A 25,354-nucleotide genomic window follows, 5' to 3' on the forward strand; every position below is an offset into this window, starting at 1 on the left:
GCTGCCCCTCTGGGTGTTTTCTGCAGCAGTGCTGGAGCTCACAATGCCACTGCCTTGAAATTCAACCTTTAAGCAAAGTTTGTAGGAAAGGAGAAAAGAATGTGAAAATGATGGAAAGTCGTGGGAAGAAGGTTGCTTAAATTTGGGATTAGAATAGAGAACTGAACAGAAAGGTCTTTAGCTGCTTTGCTGTTTCTCAGAGTAGGTGTGCCAGCATGTGCTGTTGCTGGGAGGAGGGTCACTGGGTCTCTAGTCCTTGCACCTCCTGACCTGCTCCTGCAGAGCTGCTGTTGTACAAACTGCCCAGGTCTGAGGAGTTTGTGAGGCAAACCATCTCTGCAAGTTTAGCTACAGCTCATAAGAGGCTTTGAGAGCAAATAGTTGCAGGCAATGGCCTGAGTGCTTAGTAATGGTGATAACCATCTCCTGACCTTGAAAAAAGGGGAAATGTTTTTGTGTCTGATCAGCTCAAGAAAAGCAAAGAGGGTATTTTGGTGGCTCAGTCAGTAGTGCAGTATAAGCAGGAGCTTGAAACAAATGGATCAATCCTTCTGTGCAGAAATACTCAAAGTTTGAAGGGACTCTGTGAATCTGTTCAGACTTTGGGTATGTATTAAGATCTCTGAAGGTTTGGAGCGTTGGTTTTGTAGTCCTGGTATGCTTTGTGCAGCCACAGGCAGCTTTCAGCCATGCTGTAGTCTTCCTTAGTGACCCCAGAATTCCATGTGAAGTTTGTTTCCAGGCTATTTGACAGCAGCATGAACACCCCCACATCTTCTGAGTGTTCTGGCTCCTGTGTAGTCATGGGGCATCACAGTGCTCCATCAGCAAGCAGCCCTTTGCAGTCTGCAGGAGCACTTTCAGAACAGAAGAAATTGGTGACAAAAGAAATGTTTCATGTTGAAAGAGACTCTGCCTTTGAAAAGGCTCCCAATCTGCAGGAGTGAAGGGTTTGTCCTATACGTGGTAAACAGGAGGATTACTATTTAAATATTCCTCAAATGAAATTCTGTGAAAAGTTTACAGAAGCACATATTTTTTCCTTTATAGTGTTTGTACTTATTGATGAAAATGTAATTAAATTGGAATAATTAAATTGAATCTCAGGATTATTTTCTCTGCTTGCAAAAAGCCAAGGAACTGAGTTTGTTTATCCCAAAGAAGGTAAGAGCAAGAGGAAATCTTCAATTTGGTGCCTATTTCTGCAATAATTACCTGTGTTTGACATTAATCTCTACTTTTCTGTTCCTAGCATAACCATTCTCAGAAAGAAATGAAACTGTTATCTGGAAGTTAAAAAATCTTGTTGCATGTCCTATAGTTTTTGATGAAAATGTGTGTTTTCATGTATTATGACAAACTAAAAAATCCTGTTTGGGCTAAAATGTTACTTAAAACCAATTACATGCACTGATTGGAATGTGTGTCAGCTGCCATATTTAATTTCTACCCCATTAAAATTATAGTTGGTTGTTAATAATTAAAATATCAAGTAGAAAAGCATTGAAGGCTGAAACAGCATTTTGTCTGCAAATTTTTTTGTGCTCCACTTTGAAATTACCTCCTGAAGAAAGAAAGAAAAAAATTAAATCCATCTATTTCCCCCCTGTAAAATTCAGAATAAAAATATGCAAAATACATTTAAAAATCATGTTTAGACAAATTCTCTTTGTAGTTCAGTGCAGGCTACAGGCTAAATTACTAGAACTACATCAAGTTAAATGCTATTGAATGAAAGCTCATTACCTGATCTCAAAGCCTTTGCATTTACACAGTTTCAATTTGTGCAACTCAGCTTAAATTGGAAAAGACATTATTGTAATTATAAAAAATATTTGCACTTTTAAAGAATTTTTCTTTAAAAACAGTTATATCCCTGGAGTTCAGTAACTCTCCAAATTTATGTAATGAAAATTGTTTCTACTCCATTCTTCTCCATTTCACAATATATGGAAACTGTTTGAGGAGCAAATTCTGTCTTTTTTTGCCCTAAATGAATGTTTTCTTTATCTGTTTGACTTTTGTAGAACAAAATTTGTTATGAACCTGTGTATGCAGTTGTTAATATGTGTGGATAGATAGAAGGTAGGAGACTAGAGATAGTGGTGAAGGTAATCTCACCCCTAAGGATTTACTGCTGTGCCAATTATCAAGCCTTAAGAACAAGCCTGCCCTTAATAGGCCACCGCTGGATCCAATTAAGAGGGGTATTATAAAAGGTTGGCTGGTCAAGGGGAGATGGAGTTTGTTGGCTGTGCTGAGAAGAAGGAGTCAGTGCTGTGAGGAGCTGCTAGTGAGAAACCACCAAGAAGGTATGAAACCTTTGTAATAGGATAACAACAAATATGGATCATTGTTAATGCAGTTAATAGATCGGGTGAAATCATAAGAAATATATCCAATGAAAATTACACTTTTTTCTCCTCAACTATAAGGATTTTTTTTTTACTATCTACAAAATTTCCTCAAATGTCTTGGCTTTTGTTGTTGTGGAGGTGGTTTTGGGGTTTCTCAGCTGCCTAAGAGCTCTCTGAATGACGCTTTGTCTTGCTCTTCACCACAACCCCTCCTGTATCACCTGAACACAGTGGTGAGCTTAAAGCACAGCTGGGTGAGAGAACATGATCAAGATAATTGACCGTGCTGAGATAACTGACTTCACTGTTGGAAAGACACCTTGGATAAATTGCTACCTAAATCCTCCTTACACTCTTCAGTACTTTCTTCATGTTGCTCTTTGTTCGTGAAGTAATGAGTGAAAAGCATCTGGCATAAAACCACACTGATGGTAGGGAAGGCAGCTTGAATTAAGATAATGAGGAAAAAGTATCACATTTTCACAGAGTTAGAAGTGTTTGTCACCAAAAATACATACAAAGAGAAGTGATCTTTCTCTCTATATATATGCTCTGAGGAAATCACTCATCTGACTCTTTTCAAGCAGGGCCTTCTATACTTTACCTTTAGAATTTTAGAGAAATACTACATTAGTGTGCAAGTTGGCCAAGGTTTGTTGTCTGCTCCTCTTGCTGTGCACATTATGCTGTTTCTTAAATACATCTTATTTTCTTTTGTTTACATTTTAAAATTTCTATTCATACCAAAAAACAACCTTTTAAAGATGCCTTTCAAATTCTGGAAATACTCTTTCTGGTAGTGACATGTAATGAAAGTATTCGCAGTGGTGCAAATGGTGATTGATCACTGTATGGTGAATAGCAATAAATTACCAAAAGGGATCAATTATGGGAACAAAGATCTCTTCAGATGCCCCAAAAACTCTAGCTTGCTCTTTTTTGATAGTTCATGTTGAGTAGTCCAAAGCATAGAAAACTGACATGAATGAAGAGTTACATTTCTTACACAAATGTTGATCTGTAATAAAATGAGAATATTTTTTCTAATTATAGATACTTTGGGTTTTTGGTATGTCTTGCTGGAGCCAGCTTGTTTAGATTTGAATTCACTTGTTTAGATTTAGATATAGCTGATGTAAATGAAAATTTTGACAGTAGAACTAAACAAATTTATAGCAGGTGAAACTGCTCTTCTGCTGGGCACACCACAATGTTCCACTTTTTCTGTTAAAAATACTTACGTAATGCTGAGCACTACAGCCTTTTAGGAGAATGAATTTTTCAGTCATTGAGCACTGAACAAAAAAATTTATTTTAAAAGAGTAATGATGAAGGTTAGGTTCCTGATTTCAGATTTCATCGCCTTCATTTTCACCTGTTCAGGAAGTTTAAGATACTGTCACTGCAGCTACCTCCCAAAGTGACATTTCCTCTTGGTGGCTTTCTACCTGTACAGTGTGTCTTTTATATTTGGTTCTGGCAGCTTCTCTATAGTGATGTGAAGGTGTTCCTTTCTGATCCCAAATTCTCAGGGAGCAATGCTGTCACAAGTAATTGTTCTGTTCATGGGCCAAGCTCCCATTTTTGTTTAAGTCCATGGAAACTTTGCTACTTGGGAGAAGTCTTATCTAAGGAGTGGGATGAGGAAAAGAAGGGAAAAGGTAATCCTTGAGCATTTGAAAGAGTTAGGTTGATATAAGCACAGCCCCACTGGCTGGCTTTGACATGGCTTCTTTGATTCTGATTGAACCATTTAAAATTGCTTCTGATGAATTGTGGAGAAGGATAAGAAGTAAAAGGAATAGCACATTCCCTTGGTTGCTTCCCCTTCCATTGCAGTCTCTGTTACCCAATATTTTTAGGTTTTTCAAAAAATATTCAAAGTAAACCTGAGATCTTTCACAATACCCTTTGGGGGAAAGCTTTTTGTTCTTAACAGGATTCAATATTTCTTATAATTTATTACTGATTTCTTTGGTGAGTATAAATTTTCAAAGTGGCCATAGAGAAACCATTTCAGAAGATGCTGAAACTACTAAGATCACATCAGAGGAAGTGAGCAAATGGCTGTTAGCCTTTTGTCCTCTTTTCCATGATTGTACGGCATGAGATGAACAAAAATATAATTGTTTTCTGATAAAAAATATTTTTTCTTCTCAGCTTTGTAATCAAATCTAATTTTTTAATGAAAAGTTTATTTTGAATGCTGCTCAGCTCTGTCTTTCAAAGCTCCAAACTATAAACCTTGGACATAGGTTCTCTATTGCCATAGGTCTCAATAAATAAAATGCCTTGGGTACATGGGAGAGTTTCTGAGGTGTTTGACTACAAAGACTAAGGGTTTGCTCCAAAGCTGACTGAAATGTGGTGGGCAGGGTGTTTTAATGTAGATTTATTCTTTTTACTTATTAGTAGAAAGCAGAAAAGTGTGTAAGACTTCTCAAAAGCCTAGATTTTCTCTCCATCGTTCCATGAAAATAAACTCTTGCTTTACCCAAAGTGGCTGAACTTAGGTTCAATATTTGGCATATTTTAGCTCCAGGATTGTCTCTCAGTTCATAAGGGGAGTTGGACATCCAATATGTTTTGCATAATGTCTGAGCATGGGAGTATCAAATAATAGTGCTTAATTTTCAGCTTCAATAGAAATTTCTGAAATATTTGTAAAATATAATTATTCTATTTTGATGCAGTGGTAAACCACGATAAATTATTTGGACACAGGAAAAAAAAAGAATTTTATTACTTCTCCACTGATTTTGAAGTAGAGTTTACATTTAAAATGAAGTCCTGCTACCTAAAATACTGATTTTAAAAAGTGTATATATTAGAATGCTAATTTCCTAATTTAACATTTTTATATATTAGAACTGTGCACGACAAGAGCTCTCATTTTTCTAAATGACAGAAAACCCCTGCTTGCTACCATGTGAATTAGTTCACAATAAATAATGTTGCAGCTGGTATGAATTGTGTGCTCTGTTAAGTTATTCTTATTCTGTCTCTCAGAAGTGAGGGATGGGTTTCAGGGTAGTTTCTAGGCCAAATCCCACCACGTTGGTGGATGGGATACTAAAAACCATCAGTAACAAGTTTCTCATGTATTCTCTGAGATTCTACATCAGTTCAGCAGAGGGATTTTAACAGTTCAACGCAGATCTGAGGTAATAATTAGTATATGCAGCATTTACAAGGTGCAAGAAGGAATTTCCTTATGAGGAACACCATACTGAGATGTGAGGTATTAGTTAAAGGCTGAGATTACAGGATTAAGGGGAAGGAAAGATCAAGTTATGGAAAACTCAGTCACTTCTAAAGCAAAAATCTTCTTAGTTTCAGTGGCTAAAGGGGATAACATTATAACATCATTTCATGTAGACTGAGCATGTTGGGTGTTTTTTTGTTTTGAAGAGTTTCAAAGTATTTGTTACAGGTGAGACTTCCAGGTTCAAATCTCTGCATTCCACTTTTGGTAATCCAGATACCTAAACATCTGCCCTCCAAGGAAATGCATCTGCCATGTACTCAGTAATGAGGCACACTACAAAAGCCTTTGAAATTCAAAATAAAAAGTCACTATAGTCACCTGCTCTTTGCTGGGAAATGCCTATGTAAGCAGTTTTTGTGATTGTTCATGAAGCTTTCAGACAGGTATCCCCTCGGGAGCTGTGAATGTCAGTAGAGTGTGTCATGATATTTTTTATTCAGGTTGCATATCAGCATTCTTTACACCACTACTTCTTTAGGCATCTGGGACAATGTATAATTGGTTATATAAATTTATTTCATTTCTCATTAAATTTATTGCATTTGCTGTGTGGAAATGGTTCTCCTTAATGTATTGTCACATCTCACTATGGACCAAAGCAGTTGTCCAATGCCAGTTTGCTGTGATTCACAAAACTTAACCTTTGCTATTCCAGGCATGGCAAGTCAGCTGGAAATTCAGAGTGCCAGGAGGAAATTCCAAACTTGTTTTGCAGAAGAAGATTCTGCTGTTTCACTGATCTGGAAAGTCCCGTCCATCCCTTGGTGGTTTCACCTTGCACTCAGGTTTGAACATAAACAACTCTATCCTTTCACATGTAATAAGAGAATATTCTAGTGGTCAGGAGTGATTCCTCATCTTTTATAAAGGTTGATGTTACCAAGCTACTTGTCACCTGTCTTGTGACCGCTTGTAATTACCAGCTCTGGAAAGATTTTTATTTTGAAGGAATAAGTTTGGGGTTTTCTTTAAAAGCAGTTTAAACTACTCAGAGTTTTTGACCTCTGGAAGGAAATTCATAGCTGACAGGCTGTTTATGAGGGACCTTGCATTCCACATAGTAACCCACAAGGAAAAAAAGTTTACAAGTTTCTCTAGATTCAGAAAGTGTCTGTTTTAACTTTGAGCATTGTATTTTGAGTAAAATGAAATGTGACACCAACTGGCATGACTATCATGAGATAACTGGACCCAAGGGATTCGAGGTATTTGGTTACATGTACCGGTAAGAACACGGAATGTAAATTATAATAATTACTTCACAATAAAAGTCTGCAGAGCTGCACCTTATTTCCCAAGTAAAAACCAAGATTGTGGTTAGCAAAATGCTTTTGGATATTTTCAGCAATTTCATTTCCTTCATACCCTAAGGTATTCCTTCTATTAACATCAGTCTGATGAAGGTGTGAAATGAACAAATGCAAATATAACTGAATTTGGTTCTACAGATTCAGTGCTCATTTGCAAAGGAAATGTTTATGCCCAGTATTGTTTAAATATTTCTGATTTTTTCAAAGCCAATTCTGCAGATGCCTTCTGCAAGCATTCAGTTGTTATTATCTATAAAGTCACATTTCACTGAGAATTTTAACCAAGACCAAGAATTTTGATACATTATGGTCAGAAGATGAAGAGGATAGGCAGAATCTATGAGATAGCTTTAAACACCTCAGCCTTTTTGCTGAGCTTTACATATCTTGGATATTTTACTGTGGTTAATATTCCTCTGCTTGTCATACCCACGTAGCCTCCAGTGCTGACAGTGACACTTTCTGTGCTAGAAACTCCTCACGTTGCTCAGACTGCCAAATGTGTGGTAGCCTGACAAGGGAAAGAGAGAAACTTCCAGGGTCATAAAAAATGAGAAGGGTGGTTCATAGCTGATGTGGAGAAGCAGGCAGCTCTGGCACTGCTTACATGATCTAGCAGAAGAAAATAGCACAGTAGAAGTTCACGTGTGTTCTCAACCACATATCAGAACTTCCATAGTAGCGAGATAAGGAGCAAGTGTCTTTAACCTGTATTCAGCTCATAATTGGTAGGGATTCTGTGTATGTTCTCTGCATCTTTGGGGCATAAAATTTTCATTTGTTTTCTGTTAACAACCAAACTTTTAACTCTTTGGTTACCCTGAGCCAAAATGAAGAGGCTGCTGTCTGGTGGTGTATGAATTTGTAAACTGCACCTTAGAGCTGCCTTGCCTTTCACTCTGTCTGTCCCAGGTTTAGTTTATGTTCAACTCCCAAGCTTTTTTTATCTGCAAGTGGTTTGGGGTTTTTCTGTGATTATCAATTGAAGTATTTCACTTCCAATGTTAGCTGTCTGGATTCATATTTCCCTTAGATTTAAGACTTTAGTGGAGCAAATTATGGTGCTGCTGGTGGGGAGGGGAGAGTAGGGGAGGGAAGAAGGGGGAAAAAACCTCCAAACCTTTGATCATTGTGTTTTCTCTTCTTTTTGGGACTTAAGAACAGCTTCATCCAGTTAACCTCCTTCACAGGGTGCTGTTCAGCTCAGTAGGTGATGGCACAGTTCTGCAGTAGTAGCTGTGAGTGAAGGTACTTCTCTACCTTCATCTTTTCTCAGGAATTAAATACTTCCCTGGCTGCACTTCTTTGTGACTAAAGAAGTAGCTAAACCTAATTTTTCAACAGATCTGAAAAGTAAAACTTTTTTTTTCTCTGCCCAGATGTAAAGCCTGTGAATATGCAGGAATTGGAGACAAGTTTTCTTTGCTACTTTCTGAAAATGTAGGTTGAATTTGACTCACTCTAAAACTTACCTACACATAAGAGTACAAATGAACAGTGTTTTCCAGTGCAGTGTTGGCCAAAGTTTTCACAATCATTAATTATTTTCGCTACAGAAATATATCATGCTATTAGAACAAAAGCAGGCTCTCTTTGTAACTCCAGGAAATCAAACATCAGCCACCCAAAAGTAATAGCCTGTCATTACATTCCTGTTTATCAGAGAACAAAATTTTGCTCTCGCTGACTTGAAAAAGATCCCTGGAGTAAATGCTTCCATAACATACATAAATCATGTTCTCCATCAAGTAACCTAATGATATTTTGAGGGTGGCATCATTAGCTTTCCATGCAGTATTTTGCCGGACAAGGGATGAAAACTGTGTTCCAGGAACTGAACAACAGGGACAGATAAATAATATTGAATTAAATTTTTTATTATATTTTCAGGAAAAAAACAGAAAAAAAAAACCACCAAAAAAACCCCAACAACCTACAACCACCTTTCTGGGGTTTTATTTTTGCTAAAACCCCAGTCTCAAGAACCATGCTCTTGAAATGAAAAAATTTCATTTTTTGCTTGTCATTCTTATTGTTTATTCTTATAGATAGGGTGGATAAAATTCTTGAGGTATTGTCATTGTGGGTAGATTACTGATTTTTCTTAATGCTTGAAATACTGTCCAGGATGTTGATCAAAATCTGATTTTGTGTTTACTGCATCTGCAATATTGTTTCCCCAAAAAGACTTCTTGTCTCATGTCTAGGTCTAAATTTTGGATGCCTCAGAATGTGGTGCTGTAATTTGTGCCACAGATTTATGGTTGCCAGTCTTGCTCTAGCAAGAGGGAGCAGTTAAATGTCCCTTGATCACTTGAAGCTCCCCCATTGCACTGGGGAGGGAATATTTTCTTGTGGAAAGGACGACTGTGACTTCTGTATCCTTTAAGACTGATCTCCGTAGACTGGAGATTCCAGCTGGAATCCCAAGTTCTCTGAAAACAAGGGCCAAAATATCCATCTTAAGGAAGAAACTTCTGAACAAGTGCATGTCACTGTTTTTCTGACACCACTTTGTGTAGGCAGACTGACTCCCCATGGAGAAAGTGGGGTGCAGGAAAGATGGAAAGTCTGGACTAGTGGAATTTTAGGAATTTTGTGTCTGAATTACTCATCTCTAAAGTTAATGAATTTGTTTGTCATTTGTAGTCTTCCAAGTTGACCCTAACTTTTCCATTGCTGAAGCATATTTCTGCTTAACTGTAGTACCTTTGGATTTTTAACTCATCCTTTTAATGCCTTGAAGTGCACCCCATGCTTTCCTTGTAGGGTTAGCACAAACTGAGCATTCTTATTTTCTGAAGCAGATCTTGGATTAAAGTCCTGCTAAAACATGAGGCACCTGCATGGTCATGATAAATCTTTGTGTCCTGTCCATAAACCACGGAGTTCAGGCAGCGGAGTCAATAATCACAATATCATGAATCATTTTCTACAGTGGGCCTGACAAGGATGATTTGAGGATGTTGGTAACTGTGTGTTTGTACACAGCAATGGTGACACATTGCTGTGTTTCTGCATGTACCTCAAAACCAGCCAGGTTTAAAGAATTTTACAGAACCAGAACCACCCCAACACTCTATTAGCCCCTAATGACAGCCATTCATGCTTTGTTACCCTCTGCTCTGCCAGCTCTCAGTCTTCTGTGATAAAATTAATGAAATTGCTGACATTTAAATGTCTTCTCATCCATACTCCAGATAATTACCTGTATATATTTTAATGATTTCCCCCCACACTTCATGCAATTAAAGACATAAGCAATTTGTCTTTCTTCTAAAACATTTTGAGGAAGCATACATCTTAGGGCTATTTGTGTCAAAACATTATTGTCCCCTCTAATTTGGAAACACTCCTAATACATTTAAAATATCTGGGACTAATTTAGCTGTTTAAAAAACTCAAATGGCTTGAATTTGCCTAAGTTTTCTTTTGAATGCTGATTTTCCTTGAAGCTGCTCATCTATATCAACATAGTTCATATCTTTTCAAGCCTAGCAGGAAATTTTTTTATCTCGTAGAGAGAAAGTAATTTGATGGATTTTTAGATACCTTCACCGCGATTCTAGTATTTAAATAGAAGGTGTTTAGCTATTTTGAGGACTGCAGCTTCAGCTATGAGTGACTGTTCTGCAGAAGGCAGACATTTCCATACATTTCTTTTGTGTGTGGCTGTTTGAGCCTTCTGGACTGACAGAACACCTTGGTATCATTTAATAATTTTCCCCATTGAGTATCCAGGTTTTATGCATTGCATAGCTTATCCTATTTGTGTTTTTTGTCCTGGTTGTTACTTGCCCTCCTCTCCTGCCGTGCAAGGGTGGCCATGCTGAAGCACAGATGACCATGTGTTTAAACTGTGCCCAAAATTAGGATCAAGTCTGACTCCCTGTGGTGCTGTTTGTCCTTACTGCCTGATAGGGTAGGCGCTGTTCTACTGTGGTACTTGGTAAGATCATTTCTGTAATAACACTGTTTTTCTTTTCTTCTAGAGAGGTAGAAGCTACAGTATCTAAGAGCCATTAAGTCAGAGATTCATTGTTTCATAGCATTTCTGCATTGATGGACCATTGTGACTAGGCAGGAAGCCAAATAGGTCACTTTTTTTTTTTTTGCTTTTGTTATAGAATCATTCTTTTTCTTCAACTTAAGGCTAATGGTTGATAATCACAATTGTGAACAGATTTTTTTTCCCGGTGAATGCTGTGCAGTAAATTTTGTTCCAGTACTGCAAAGAGAAGCCAGGTGTTCTTATTTCACAATTTGTGTTGCATTTTCAAGTCTTATAAATGAAATTATTGCACATGGTTATATATATATGGTTTGGGTTTTGGTTTTTTTTTTTTTGTTGTTTTTGTTTTTTTGTTTTTTTATTTCAAGTTTAAATCTTTCAACCTGTGTCAATTCTATTAAAATTCAGAACGGGACAAGTGGTAACCAGGTCGTGATATTTAGTAGGGAGAACTGTCTGTTTTCCATCATAAATCAATAGCTAACAGCTATTCATTTCACACAGTCCATCAAAGAGCCTCTGCATGATTGTAATGTTTTTCCCTGTGAATTTTAAGCAGTGAACTGAACATTTTACATTCAAAATACCATTGCCAGTCCGAGCTTCCTCATGCAAAACAAGTTTTAGTGTCATTCTGCGTTTTGTTGCCTGTGTTTGAGTGTCAGCTGACAAACTTCTGAAGCTGGTCAGGTTTCTCACTCCTTCAGATGGAAAAGGAAATGTTGAAGGGATTTGTTTTCAGATATTGAGAGATATCATAGCAAAATCCCCCCCTTCCCATTTGGTTGGCTCACTAGTGAATACTGCTGATGCTCCTACAGTGCTTTGGAGTTACAAAATGTTCTCCAGGTGTGTTGGAGCAGTGTCAAACAAGAACTGTTTTACACTGAGGGGCTGCTTTGCACAGGGACAGGCAGGAAGGATGGGCCAAGGTCAGCTCTGCCAAGTTCAGCAAGGCCAAGTGCCACGTCCTGCACCTGGGTCACTACAACCCTTTGGGTTGGTTTCTTCTCCCAGATTTTTACACCAAAAGGGCTCTCAGCACCGGAGCAGGGAAGTGCTGGAGTCCCCCATCCTGGAGGAGTTTGAGTGAAAGAGGCACTGGGGGCCATGGCTTGGTGGTGAACTGGGCAGTGTTGGGATAATGATTGGCCTCAATGATCTTAAAGTTCTTTTCTGAGCCAATTCTTCCTGTGTTTCTGTGATAGTCTGAGTGAGTACACTAGAGACAGCAACACAACTTTCACTCAGTGAACAGCAAAGTCAACATTACAGGATTCCACATCAAAATCGCCCCATTAATTTGGGAACCAGCAGACCCATGCAGTGCTGTGCAGCTGGAGCAGCATTTCCTAGCCTGGAGATGTAATGAGCCATTAGCATACTGCACTGGCTGGAAATTGTCTTTATACTTCAAAAGGAAAATGGAGATGAAAAAGGACAGAGATGAAACACAAATTTTCCCTATTCCTCAGTTGTTGAAAATACAAAAGGTCACAATTGAAAGCTAAACTTAGGTTGATTCCTGGTGAAGAAAGGCTGTTTCATCTCTTCTGTCTTAGAGAAGCTTAGATATTTAGGAAAACATTCTGGTACCATCTGCAGCACCAAGTGGGTGCGTGGCAAGCTGTTAAGAAGGATGTGGATTTCTGTTTTGATGTATGTACATCACTGTTGAAATTCAGAGAGCCATGCCAAAAGTATTTTGATGTAAACATAATGTATTTTTTAAACATTAAGTCCTCACTTACTTCAAAAACAAATTTCCTAGCCATTTGTATAATGAGGTTTATTTCTGAGTTTTAATCTAAACCTTTAAACAGAGGGTTGCTCAGTTTCCTGTTACTTTACAGGTTTTAGGAACATTTGCTGTCCTAAATGAGTACCTTATGTCAGAAATTTCCACAGACACATCACTCTGAGGTAACTTTTTATTCTGTGAAAGTAGATGTCAGTTGGGAGACTGCATCAAAGTTCAAAGGCAGAAATCCTCACTTTTCCAGATTAAATCAATCTGGCATTTCAGGCTTTGTTCTGGTTCTGTTCTTATCATTACAGTTTTTGGAGACCACATGACAAAGTTTAAATGCATGTTTTAAATACATCTGGTTATTTATTGAGACTTAAATATTTAATTTTGTCTTTATGTTGCTTAATTGATGTATATGGCTCTGACTTGGGTATTTCATGGATATGCAGAAGAGGATTTCTGAAACAACATGAAACAAACGTACCCTTGGAAATAGAGGATATCTGCAGTGAAATGGAATTTCTGAATGGTCTCATTATCCTAAGGATTTTTCCTTACACAGGCCTGTGGGAATATGCACTGTAGCAATGGTAAACGATGACACTTATTTTTCATAACCCTATGGCTACATAATAAATGCAAAATGCTGCTGTCCCCTTGAACAAAAAATCCAGTTTACCTCTCCGTAGTTTGCAGGAAACCACTTCATTTCACATTTTGGAAGTGAGACTTTAAGAGGAGTTTTTCTACAACACCTGAGCCTTTGGCTGCTGCTTCTCTGAGGTTTTGGCATCCACAGTGTGGAAGTTCTTAAGCCTAACTGCATAACACTGTCCTTAGGTCAGTCCTTGGTTGCAGTTAGGGGCAAAAGGTTTTAATGCTGAATTTCAGGTCCCCAGAGCTTCTGATTTTAGGGGGGATTTCCTCCCCCCTCACTGCAGCCAGTAAATGCTTTAGACACATCTTCTGTAGCACCCCAAGTGATGATCAGAAGTGTGTTTATACTTAAATATTTTATTCTTTGATGAGTATATGAAGCGTAGCAAAGCCTGACCCTTGTCCTCTAGTCAGTTAGCAAAAAACAACATTCTTATAAAACAAGCTAAAATACCAGAAGGAGACATTTGGGAGCTGTGTAATTAACTGGTTCTTGCTCATCCTGGTAAAGCAATGTATGGGTTTGCTTTTAGCATGCTGTTCTCAGAATTACTTCTAGTGTTGGCCTGAGTTATAAAATTATCTCATTCAGGAAACAGTTGGGTGAGATGAGCTTAGGTGAAATCTGCTGCAGAGATCCTAAAGTCTTCAGCAGGCTTACAAGTGTAGAGGCTTGCAGGGTTGATGCTTTGTCATCTGTAGAACACATAAGATTGAACATGACACCTGCTCCAGGTGACCCTGCGTGAGCATGGGGTCCTTCCAGCCTCACCCATTCTCCAGTTCTGTGTCCTCTTATTGTATTGAGCTCTCTTTTCTTGCCTTTTTGAAAAATAACAATTCTGTGTAGAGAACAGGCAGTACCAGTCTTGGTTAGCTACGTTTCTTTGTTACATTTCTTCTGAATTCTGCCTGGGTTCTGAGGAGGACTTTCCTAAACCATGTCCAGCCCCAGCATTGGCTCAAGTCCTTAGAGGTGATAAATGCTAAAGGAAAGTTGCTGCTTTTCATTCTGTGTCCTTTGTACTATGCAGAAAAAGCTGATTTCCTACAGGGGTATTTTAGCTGTGCTGCTGGAATGTAAATGTCTGGCTGGAGAGCCTCACATGATCCCTTGGAAAGTGATGGATTAACAGTGTGCTGGAGAGTGGTTAAAGAGCTCTGAAAGGGCAAATGCTGTCATTTTACAGACCCTGTCCTTTAACAACAGTAGGCCATGTGAGGGAGGGCAAAAAGCTTCCTTAGAACTGACTAAACTCACTGAGGCCTGAGGAAACTGTGATTCAGCTCTTAGCAGCAAAGTAGAAAATCCCAGAGTATCCCAAACAAAGCATTTACAGGTAAATTAAGAGCCTGCAGAATTTGAGTGTAAGTGCATGATGCCATAAATACAAAGTGCTATCACTTAACTCAGCTATTAGGTCTAATTAACTTGATGTAGACTATTTGGTAATAATAACTTAATGTTATATTCCTTGGAACTGGAACATGACAACATTACACCCCTGTTGATAAAAATGACAGAATTATGTTCAATTACCTGTGGGGAGATAGAGTTGTTATTAAATCCTGCTATCTGTGCAATGCAAACTCACGTGTGTCCTTAGAAATGAATTGCTTCACCAGGAGCAGCCCCTGTTACGGCAAGGCTGTGTGAGTGCTGATGAGCTGGAACTCTGCCTTTGTTTTGAACATAACAGATGTGCTGCTTCATCTTATTGCACACAGAGCAAGTCCAGAAACCACTTGATTTTCCTGCTGATACCTGATTTCCACGCTCCTCCAGTTTTGAGTGGACTGCTGAAAAGTCCTCCCTGTTTCCAAACTAGACAAGATCCAGTTCATAGCAAGTATTTGAAAAGAAAGCATTCTTAGAAAATGCTGCATTCAGACTGTGGATTTGGTTGTGTTGGATGCAGTGACACAGGCAGAATTACGCTGCCTGCTACTAATAAAGTTACAAAATAAATTTGGCAAAATGTAGTTCTAAATTGTGAGCCTGCATATAGTTTACCTTCTCAGTGATAACAGCTTTATTGTACACAGCAGAAACTGCAATGGAAATCACATCTCACAAAATTATTGCCAACTGAGACCTAAATTTAGAAATCCATTCAGTTTTCCTGTTAATCAACTGTGCTTGATCAAATGGACAGTAGTAAATTAAAATTACATATTAGTGAAGTTGCATTTATCTATTGCTGTATAAAGATGGCACTGGTAAAAATCAGTTTTTTGCCATCTTTAATTAGCCTTGTTCTGTATTATAAATGTAATTAAAATGCCATTAGTGTCATATTTCTAAAGAAATCAATTCTATTCATAAAATATTTCTTACAGCAAAAAGCAAAACAAAAACCCAAGCTAAAACAACAAACCAAAAAATAACTGCATGAGGTGGATTTTAGGAAGCTATACTTTAAAATACAATCATATTGCTCCCATCTTTTCTATTTTTCCAGTTAGTTTAGAAATGTTAGAAGGCATCAGAGCTGTCTGAATGCCTAATCAAAGTAGAGCTGAATTTCTACATTAAAAACAAGATGCAAACAGATTTTCATGCTACCCTTTTTCTTTCTCTCTGAATTCTTGCTCAATTAGAGTTTTATTGGCTAGCTGGACGTAATCTTTCAGGCTTTCAATGTAGAACTTTTTTTATTTTTTACTGGGAGGATTTCATACCTAGAAAAACAGGCTCTAATCAGCTGATCTGAATTACAGCCACCTATGCATGTAGAATTCCAATAACGCTACTGGAACTGCTCAGAGAAAGGCTGCTCATGGGGCAACTGTGTTTTGAGGGGAGATTAAAAATATCACTGTGTCAGTATTGCTTCACATGTAAAACACGTCAGGCAAACCCCAGTGCTCCAGGGAAGAGCATGCATTTTGCTTTTATATTCCCATTATGCCAGGAGCTTTGTGAACTCATAAGCAAAAATGCTATTTTCTATGTTCTTTGAATGTAAAACAGGCAGCGGGCTTGAAAAAAATCATCTCTAGAGTTGTGTGACCTGTAAGGTTGAGTGTTTAACTAATGAAAGATTTTGGCAAAGGCAAAAGAATCCTCCATTCCTGTTAAGGCTGGGGATCTTCATTAGGACCTGGAATTTCTGAGATTTCCTTTGCATTCAGAACTGGTGATTTAGTTAATTTTCCCTAACTGAAACTGTTCTAGATCTGTGATGCTGTATTCAGAAATAAAACCTCATTGGTGAAAAATAAGGTGATGTTTTCACAGTCAGGTCACTGAGAACTGATTAGCAAGAGAGAGAAAATGAATGGGGAAAAAAAATCCAGAAAGTAGCATTTCCCACCTCTTTCATCCTCTGAATGTATAAAAATACAGATTAAAAAGATGCATATCTATGGAAATACATATAAAGGAGTTTATTATCCACAAATATACTCAAGCCTGATTTACAGTTTGCTGAAACTGATGAGATTTTTTTTTCAATTATCTGTAGGTCATTGCTAGGAGATTTATTGTTCTTCATCCAGATTTATGGGCTTTGGGGTTTTTACCACCATTTTAAAACATTCTTTAGATAAAGATATGAAAATTAAGGTTCTCATTGTTTAATATTAATTTCCTTTTATATGGATCTCATGTTTTTTCAACCTTAAATTTTGTGGCACAGCATGAATAATTCTCAGTGGATTGTCAAGGATCCAAAGAAACTGCCCTTGTTTTATTTCACATGAGGTTTTGTGACAGTCTGCAAGTGCACAACTGGACAGTTATGTGGCCATGGGTCTAAACCCCAATATTCACTGACAGGCAACCTAAAGTTTGTTTGCACTCCAGAATGAAAATAGCAATTTCCACTTTATGATACTCTCTTATCAAAGAATTCTTAGTATTACCATCAGTCTTTCTTTTCTATCTGACTAATTTAATTCTGGAGCTGTTTGGGATGTTTGTTTGTTTGCTTGCTTTGTGAGTTTGGGTTTCTGTTTGGTTGGGTTGGGGTTTTTGTTTTGGGGATTTTTGTGTTTTGGGTGGGTTGTTGGTTTGTTTTTAAAGCAATCCAAAGATGCAGTTGTGATTGTGTGGAACCAGTACTTTCATCTCAGGGTTGTCAGATGTGACAATTAACCAGTGTTTGGATGCTGAGGGACACAGCACTTGTATTTTGGTGTTAAGCTGACTGAATATGATTTGAAGGCAGTCAGTGATCACCTCACTGCAGCAAGGGGCTGTCAGTGCCAGGGTTGGCCAGCAGGAGCACAGAGCAGGTTTTGCTGGGATTTGAAGAGGATTGCAGGTTCTGAAGCTCTTGCCTGAGATGCTGCAGTCTCAGTGATGCCTTTGACTTGTAGACATAAGTTGCTGCTTTGTGGTGTTTCCTTCTCAGCTGCTTTTTTTCCTGTGAGTCTTTTTTTCAGGGTAGTGTTTCCATTCAACTGTCTTTTAAAACAAAATCACACAGGTAATTATCTGGGAACCCAGTCCACCATGTCAGCTAAAGGATCATGAAACAGTGGCATATTTTCCCTCGACTGTCTCATTGTGGTTTCCAATACTGCATTATATAATGTGGCAAATTACAGAAATAACGAAATACTGCATGGTCCAGTATGGGGAAAAAACCTTAGATGTTATAACACTTCTCATGGAAGGATACTCAAATATTATTTGCATCTCAGAAGAACTAAGATGGCTCAGCTGGAACAGAGCTGACCTATTCAGGAAGAATAAAATTCTTTCACTTCTATAGTTTCTAATTATATATGATGATTGAATCAATGTCATTAAAACAGAACTAGGGATGTGACACTAGTTTGCAGATTACACATTAACTATGTCCAATGTACATTATGAGAAAAAAAAAATAAAAAGGCTTTACTGAACACAGTTTTACATAATGCAATCGTGAATTTTTTTATGGAAGTGATGATCAGGAAAGGAAACAGCAAAATCTTCTCCACTGCTATAAACAATTAACACTGTGCCCTCATGATGTGCTAAGTATATCACACAGCTTTTAGCTGTGGAGAGCCTTTTTATACTAATGAGCTGGTTTGACAGAAAGTTTTGGGGCTTGATTTCAAAGTGAAAAGAGAGAGTGTAGGAAATTTCTAAAGTGCTGCTCTTGCAAGTATCTGGTATAAGAGGAAACAGGGAGGAGAGAGTGTTTCATGTGCTGTGATGTTAGGCACTGGTTAGTGTTCAAAAAGTACTTCTAAGAAGCTGCTGCAACTTTTGCATTTGTTTTCCAAACCTTTCTGACATTTTTCAAGTTCTTGTTTGATAATAGAAGTGAGCAATGGCTTCTCTGCTGTCTTGGCTCAGCAAAGACAATTAAACTGGGGAAAAAAGGGAACTGGAGTCTCCTTCAGCCTGGGCATCAAAGGTTTTCCAGTGTGAGGTGTAGTTCTAAAGCTCTGGTCAAGGTCATTGTCTTTGATATGATTTAACCTGGTTATTCTTCAGTTTTGTAGGCACTTGTGCAATAATTAGACATGATTACACTGATAACTCGTGAGCATAGCCTGCTTGAGGCCAAATTGCTCTGTAGGGCACAGATGAGGTCTCTGCTTGCTGAATGAGGAGTACTGCATGTAAAAGGGGGACCTACAGTATTCAACTTTGAATTTTAAACTCTCAAAGCCCAGAATTTTTATGATAGCAGCTAGTTTTAGCTATTTTTTTTAAAGTCACTAGTTAGGTAAAGTCCCATGGCTCTTCAACAAAGTGGTAGAAAATGTTTTTCTCTATAACTGCATATTTGTAGGAAGTGGGAGACAAAGAGCTTAAAAGATACAGGAAGTGTCTTTCTGTTGGAACAGTCAGCAATTAATAATGCTGCATCATTCAGACATAACCTTTCCACATCCTGCCTAGACATGCTCTCTAATTTTAGAACACATTACTCATTATGTGTAGTAGGTCAGAGGATAATGTTACGCTCTAAATCAGCTTCTTCTCCAATCTTTCTAAACCTTTAATGCCTTCTTTCTCACAGAAATGCAGTTGTCAGCCCTTCAGTGTCACAATTTGCAGCAACAGGATGAGCAGTAAGTTTATTTTCACCCTTTTTGCTTGTAATCATGAAAGAAGAAATACCTGTTACCATTCTTTTTCCAACCCAAATGGATTGGAAGTGAGAACTGAGGGATGTATGTTGGGACCTCATTAGAACTGCCTCCAACAACTGCACATTTCATAGCACCAGCTCCTTAAGGACAGAGTTTCATTAGCAGCTTTCATCTGTGGATCTTCAAGAGGTTTAATTACTTAGTAATAGTTGTGCATTAAATTAATTAGTTAACCCATATTAGATACCTTTGTGAAAGGCCCAAACCATTTTTAATCTTAGATAGGGAGAAATACTGTCACAGAGATTACCATTATCTCCCAAAGCATGTGTGATAAACTGGGATAGGGGCACTGCAGATGACTGACCTGATTTTCATGGATGTTGCATATGTGAAATCTAAATTGGCTGTCTGATTCAATGACTTGGGGAAGGCTGCTCTAAATGATTTGCCCACAGCTGCTCAATGACCCTGATCATTTAGCTCTCAGTCCCTTGCTTTAATGATACAGCATGTTTTGCTCTAATGTGAAAAAAATACATTTTTTATTGCCATTAAGACATTTCTGTCACATAGAAAAAAAACAGCAGTTCTCTTCATAGAAGAGAATTCAGCAATATTTGGATAGAAAATCCAGTGTACTGTGCTTCATTGGTGAAAATTAATAGACATAAGGAATAAATATCATGTAAAGTTTAAAAAGTATGACTTTTAAACACCAGAAAACACATTGTTGGACAAGAATGAGCCAAATGAGAGGAAAAGGAGCTGCTTTTCCAGTCTTTCTCAGTTAAAATAGAAGTGAATTTGGCAAAAGTTCTTCCAGTAAAATCTGCTTTAGAATACAAGCACTGCCACTGAAGATAATGAAGAAACCCTCATATTTTACCAGAGCTAATGAAAACCCTTTTACTTAAGTCAGTGTGCTCCCTTATATTATCTGCAGGTTTTGCACAGTGTTTGCACTACTTTGTATGCAGTTTTCTCACTTTATTTTTTCTTTTTTTCTGTAAAAGGAGGGTTGACAAATGGCTGCACCTGTAAGGTCTTGAGTATGCAGTAGGTGACACAGAGAAGCATGGCTGATACTGGTGGTAGTATCAACCCAGGGCAGCCCACTCTCTTACTGGGCCTGGTTTACAGGAGAAAATCTCTTACCATATCTTCTGAGAGGCTTTTTCAGTAATAGATAATGAATTAACTAGCAGGAGGTTAACAAAACAGTACACATCAGCACATAAACCTCTTCCATTAAGCTCTAACTGCATGAATTGCCCCTCTCTCTTTTTCTTTTAGAGATAAGAATAGATTCATTAAAGTAGTTCTAAATATTTTATCACCTTTAATGTACTCGTGCAGACAAGACTTTGCAATGCAGCCTCAGACATAATTCCTAAATGAGCTCTCTCCTTCATAAAACTTCTCATTAATCTGTCTAAAAGAAGATGTGTGTCTGTCTGCTCAATACAACCACTGTCAAACCTGTGATGTGTTGGTTTGTGTGTAATAAAATAAAGCTGCCTAAACTCTGTAGATAAAAAAAGCATTAATGACAGGATTATAATTCCTGAAGCTAATAGAACACTTGACTTGTTTTCTGTGGAGAAATGAGATTCTTGGGGTTTTGAAGCAATGAGTGCCTCTCATAATTAAGATGAGTGGTCATGTAGTGCACTCATTGTCCTTCTGAAATAGAGGGAAATTCTCCTCCCAAGTAGTGGAAACTGGGCCTTTTTAAAAAGGATTTCTTTCCTAAAAAGGACCTTTTAAAAAGAATTTCTTCTAACTCCAAGGGTGTAAGTGATGAGCCCTTCTCTTTGGAGTGCCCAGTCACTGTTTAGATTACAGGTGTCAGCCAGATAACTGAAAATGATCCTCACTCTGACAGGACTTGTCATATAGTGGCATCCTGTGGAACAAATCATTCCTGGTGCAGTTGGGTCCATCTTCTACCCAGGAAATGGCTTCTGGTTTGTGACAGACACGAGGAGGCCACACAGAGAGGTCTGTTCCAAAGGCTCCTAATCATTCACTTTGGGACAGTGCTACGGTGTCACAGCTTGTCCTCGTGGCAAAACAGAACACTGCAAAAATCCAAGGCATTTCAGGCAGAATGGAGAACATTCCCAAAGTGCAGTACAGCAGCCAAATGAAATGTATTTCTGGAGAAGGGGTAGACAGCATGTGGAGAAAGTTATGTGGAAAGATGGAAGCTCACTAGGTAGAAATAGAGATTTTAATGGAAAAAAACCCCAAAAATTTTGTCTTGGAAGAGCAGTGGAAGTAGAGAATGTGACCCTGGGACTAAAATATTCATCTTTGTCAGAAGCCTGTACATGTAAACACAGCATCCTCTATCTCCAGGTTGTTGTGGATAAAGAAGTAAACATTTAAAATCTGCTGTGAGGAGCTGTACCTTTATAGGCTCTGTTCATACTCTCTTTAGTGGCCCATTATAAATCTTTATTTTATATGAAGGGTAGTGAAGGAAGGAAAAGTTTTCCTGATTTATGGTAGAAACTACAAGTATTTAACATTTCAAGGATGGATCTTATCCTCTCTTGGTGTAAAGACTTTGCCCTGAGAGGCAGAAAAACTGGTACTAGCGAAGTTCCAATGGCTTAAGAAAAGCCAAAGCAATAAAATAATTAAGCTGGGTTTTCTGCTTGGCACTCCTTGCATGGCCAGCTTTAGATAGACCAGAAGGAGGACACTGGGTTACTGCTGCAGTGTGTAAGGTTTGGTGTAAGGCACTGAGAGAACTGTGATCTTTACAATATTCCCATGGGCAGGCTGCATATAGTTCATGAGCAGTTCCTGGAAGTAGGAGAATGCATAATCCTCATTTGAGAAAAAAAAAAAATAGGGTTGTTGTTGTTTTATTCCAAATGTGCAACTTTTCATAATTCCTTTCTCATGTATAAAGCAAACAGAAGAGTGTGTTATTGCACAAAACATGCAATTTATTTCCCTGTGTTGTTGGATAAAGGCTCGAACTGGTGCTTTTGCACAGAACCAAGCTCTGTTTCATACAGTGCTTTATTCTGGACTTAGTTTGCACAAGGTTTGCAAATAAATAGTGTCACATGCCTGAATGCAGTGGTGATGGAGCACAGTAAATATAAGTGTATGTACATCAGTGCCTGATGCTCCCTGGATAATAGTCAAAGAATCCAAATGGTTTTTGAAAAAGTAGATATTTTTAGAATTTATATTTTATCCATAAATATTGATAAGTTCCACTAAACAAACTATTAAAACCTCTTTAAATGCATTAAGATATCTTACTGAAAAGCCATTCCCACTATCAAAACCTTGGTGCTGGTTATGCTTTTGTATGAAGTCAAACCAGGAACTTTGTGAAGGAGATGGACTTGTCACTCAGAAGAGCGTGGAGTGTGATGTTTGAAACATGAAGGACTTTAAGTGATTTCCGAAACAGAGGAAATTGGGGAAAAAAAATCAATGTAATTACAGCATTGTGTGGAATAGACAAACATTTTTCTTGTTGCACTTTGCTTTGACATTCACACAGCGATATGTGCAGAATATTTAAGAATCACTGGAAAGAACTTTGTCCACATGCAGCTTGTCAGGCTGGTTCTGTGACTTGAGCTAAGTGAAATCCTCTCAGGGATCCCATACCTGGGAATTCCTGCAGGATATCTGAATTCAGCCAGAGTTTAGCCACCAGAGAACAGGATATTTTTTAAGGGTACACCCAGGTTTTCCATAGGAATCTGGAAATCTGCCCAATCTGGCAGGGGACAGCTGCACCTCTGGTGTGGCTGTGTGTGTGCAGGACACCCTAAACTGGACACTTCACCAACCCCACAGTGGCAAGAGCTCCTCACTGAGCCAGGTAGGAAATGCATCACAGCTACTTCTGTGGGGCTCAAATTAAACCAAAATCCTCCATTAACAGCAGGTGTTTATTCTTAGAAATGTGTTTCAAAAAAAAATCAACATCTGAAAATCGGAAAAGGGCCTGGAAACCTTTGTTGTTGTATGTTAAATCATGTTACAAACAGTATAACGTTTTTTAGGACAAGTTTGGTTTGTTTTTTGGGGTTTTTTTTAGCTTATAATACCAATATTATATATTTCCTATATGTTACATATTAACATATTATATAGTATATATCTGGTGTAATAATACCAAATATAAAGTTAAAAAACCATCTGCTTGGAGCAAAACAAATTGTCTTCAGCTAAATGTATTGCCTTTATGCATTATAATGTTTTCTTTTAGAATCAGAGCAAAACCATATTTTAAATTCTCAGAATCTTAGTCAAGTGGAATTCTTGTTCTGCAAGCAGCTCTGAGGAAAAATTTGGAAATATGAATATCATTTGGAGAGGAAGATGGGATACAGCTCTTAAGGTAATCATGATAAAGACAAAGGTGCTTCTCCAGAAAAAAAAGTTTTCTGCTGCCAGCAATTGAAAACTCTTAACCAAAGGCTGAGGCTTTTTAAAAATCTTTATATTGATTTGGGACTTGTGTATTTTTTGGTTTATCTCTGAATGCCATTCAAAAATAATTGTTGCAAATGTTTAGCAGAAATGGCTGTTTCAGTGGTGCATTTGAGACAGAGTAATTTCACTGTTTCAGACAAAATGATGTGCACTGAAGTGGCTGCTGCATTTGGGAGACAGTGAAAGCTCTTTTCTTCATAAATTATGACTAAGCTGAGAATGAAGTTATGTGCCAGGAGAATGTCTGCTCCCTGAATACCTTTTTTCCATAGGTTTGTATTGATGAGTTTATAGAGCTGAATGCTCAGGTATTTTTTGTCCTAATTGGAGGAAAATGGGAAGAAATGCAAAATAACTTTTTTCATCTCCTAAAACTTTAATTTAAACTTAATTAATGTCAGTTACTTATGGTATGTTTATAATATGGTGGTTTGAAAACCTTACAAATATTACAAAAAGAGACTTTATTTTGAGTAGATAGTTTAGGCGAGTTTTTTTTTTTAGTTTCCCTCTATTTTATATCTGAACAAGTACGTGGTGCCAAGTGGAAGCCAATTGGAACTGCTTTGGATTGTTTAATGTAGCAAAAATCAAAAACAACTTAGAAAATAAAAAAATAACTTGATTAAAAACATTCCCTTGCACCTAGACAGGACAGCAGCACACATTTCCCTTCTTAGGATTACTCTTTCCTTTAAATATTTACATATCTTGTGCAGAAATCAGTAACTCCCAAGAGAAGTAACCTGATTACATCTCCACCATGGGACTGGAGGAGCTGATTTAGAGCTGTGATTTGGTGCAAGGACAGAGTAGTTTCAGACAGGAAAGGCAGCACCAGCTCTGAGGAGGTGTCAGGCTTGTGACTGGAGCCACCAAGGACGTGGCATTTATGGAGTGATCCCTTTGCACAGCTTTGCTAGGAAGGGAACCAGGTGTTCCTATCAGCCAAGCAGGTTGAAGTCTATTTTATAATCCAGGCCACACAGGACATCCTTTTTTAAAAGGATTTCTTTAGGAAGGAGTCCAAAATGCATCCTTTGTTCCTGGGTTGTGTTTGTTACAGCCACAGCCAGAAGTGTCACTGCAGTGACTTCCAGGGGACATTCCCCTGCTGGATCCCATAGCAGCTGGCTCCTGCCTGGCTTGCAATGGAAACCCCAAACCTCTGATGCACGGGGGAATCACAGCCATTAACTCCTACAAACCACAGCACCTTTTTGAAGTTATCCTCAAAGATGATCAGTGAACCAGTGAAGGATTTAATGGATCAGTGAGGAGATAAGCCGAGATTTCCACTTCCACCCACAGCCTCCTGAAACAGGAGCCCTAATAGGAGCTGTGTTATCAGACCTCCATCTCCCCACCTTAAGACCTCTCAACAGCTCACAGGAAAAATTCAGGTCTCCCTGATGCTGCTTCAGAGCACTGCTTTGCTGTTGCAGCAAATCTTTGCAAGATTTCCTCAAGAATGAGAAC

General features: G+C 38.1%; 1 protein-coding gene across 1 annotated transcript in view; it reads left to right on the forward strand.

Annotated features, from left to right (window-relative positions):
• LOC135304940 (beta-1,3-galactosyltransferase 2-like) overlaps window positions 1-25,354 on the forward strand; it is a 577,146-nt gene that overhangs the window by 516,691 nt on the left and 35,101 nt on the right. Inside the window, 1 exon segment of the mRNA XM_064427917.1 lies at window positions 6,281-6,410. The gene's annotated coding sequence lies outside the window, so the exon portion shown is untranslated.

This window comes from Passer domesticus, chromosome 7 (assembly GCF_036417665.1).
Source record: "Passer domesticus isolate bPasDom1 chromosome 7, bPasDom1.hap1, whole genome shotgun sequence".
Taxonomy (NCBI): Eukaryota; Metazoa; Chordata; class Aves; order Passeriformes; family Passeridae; genus Passer; species Passer domesticus.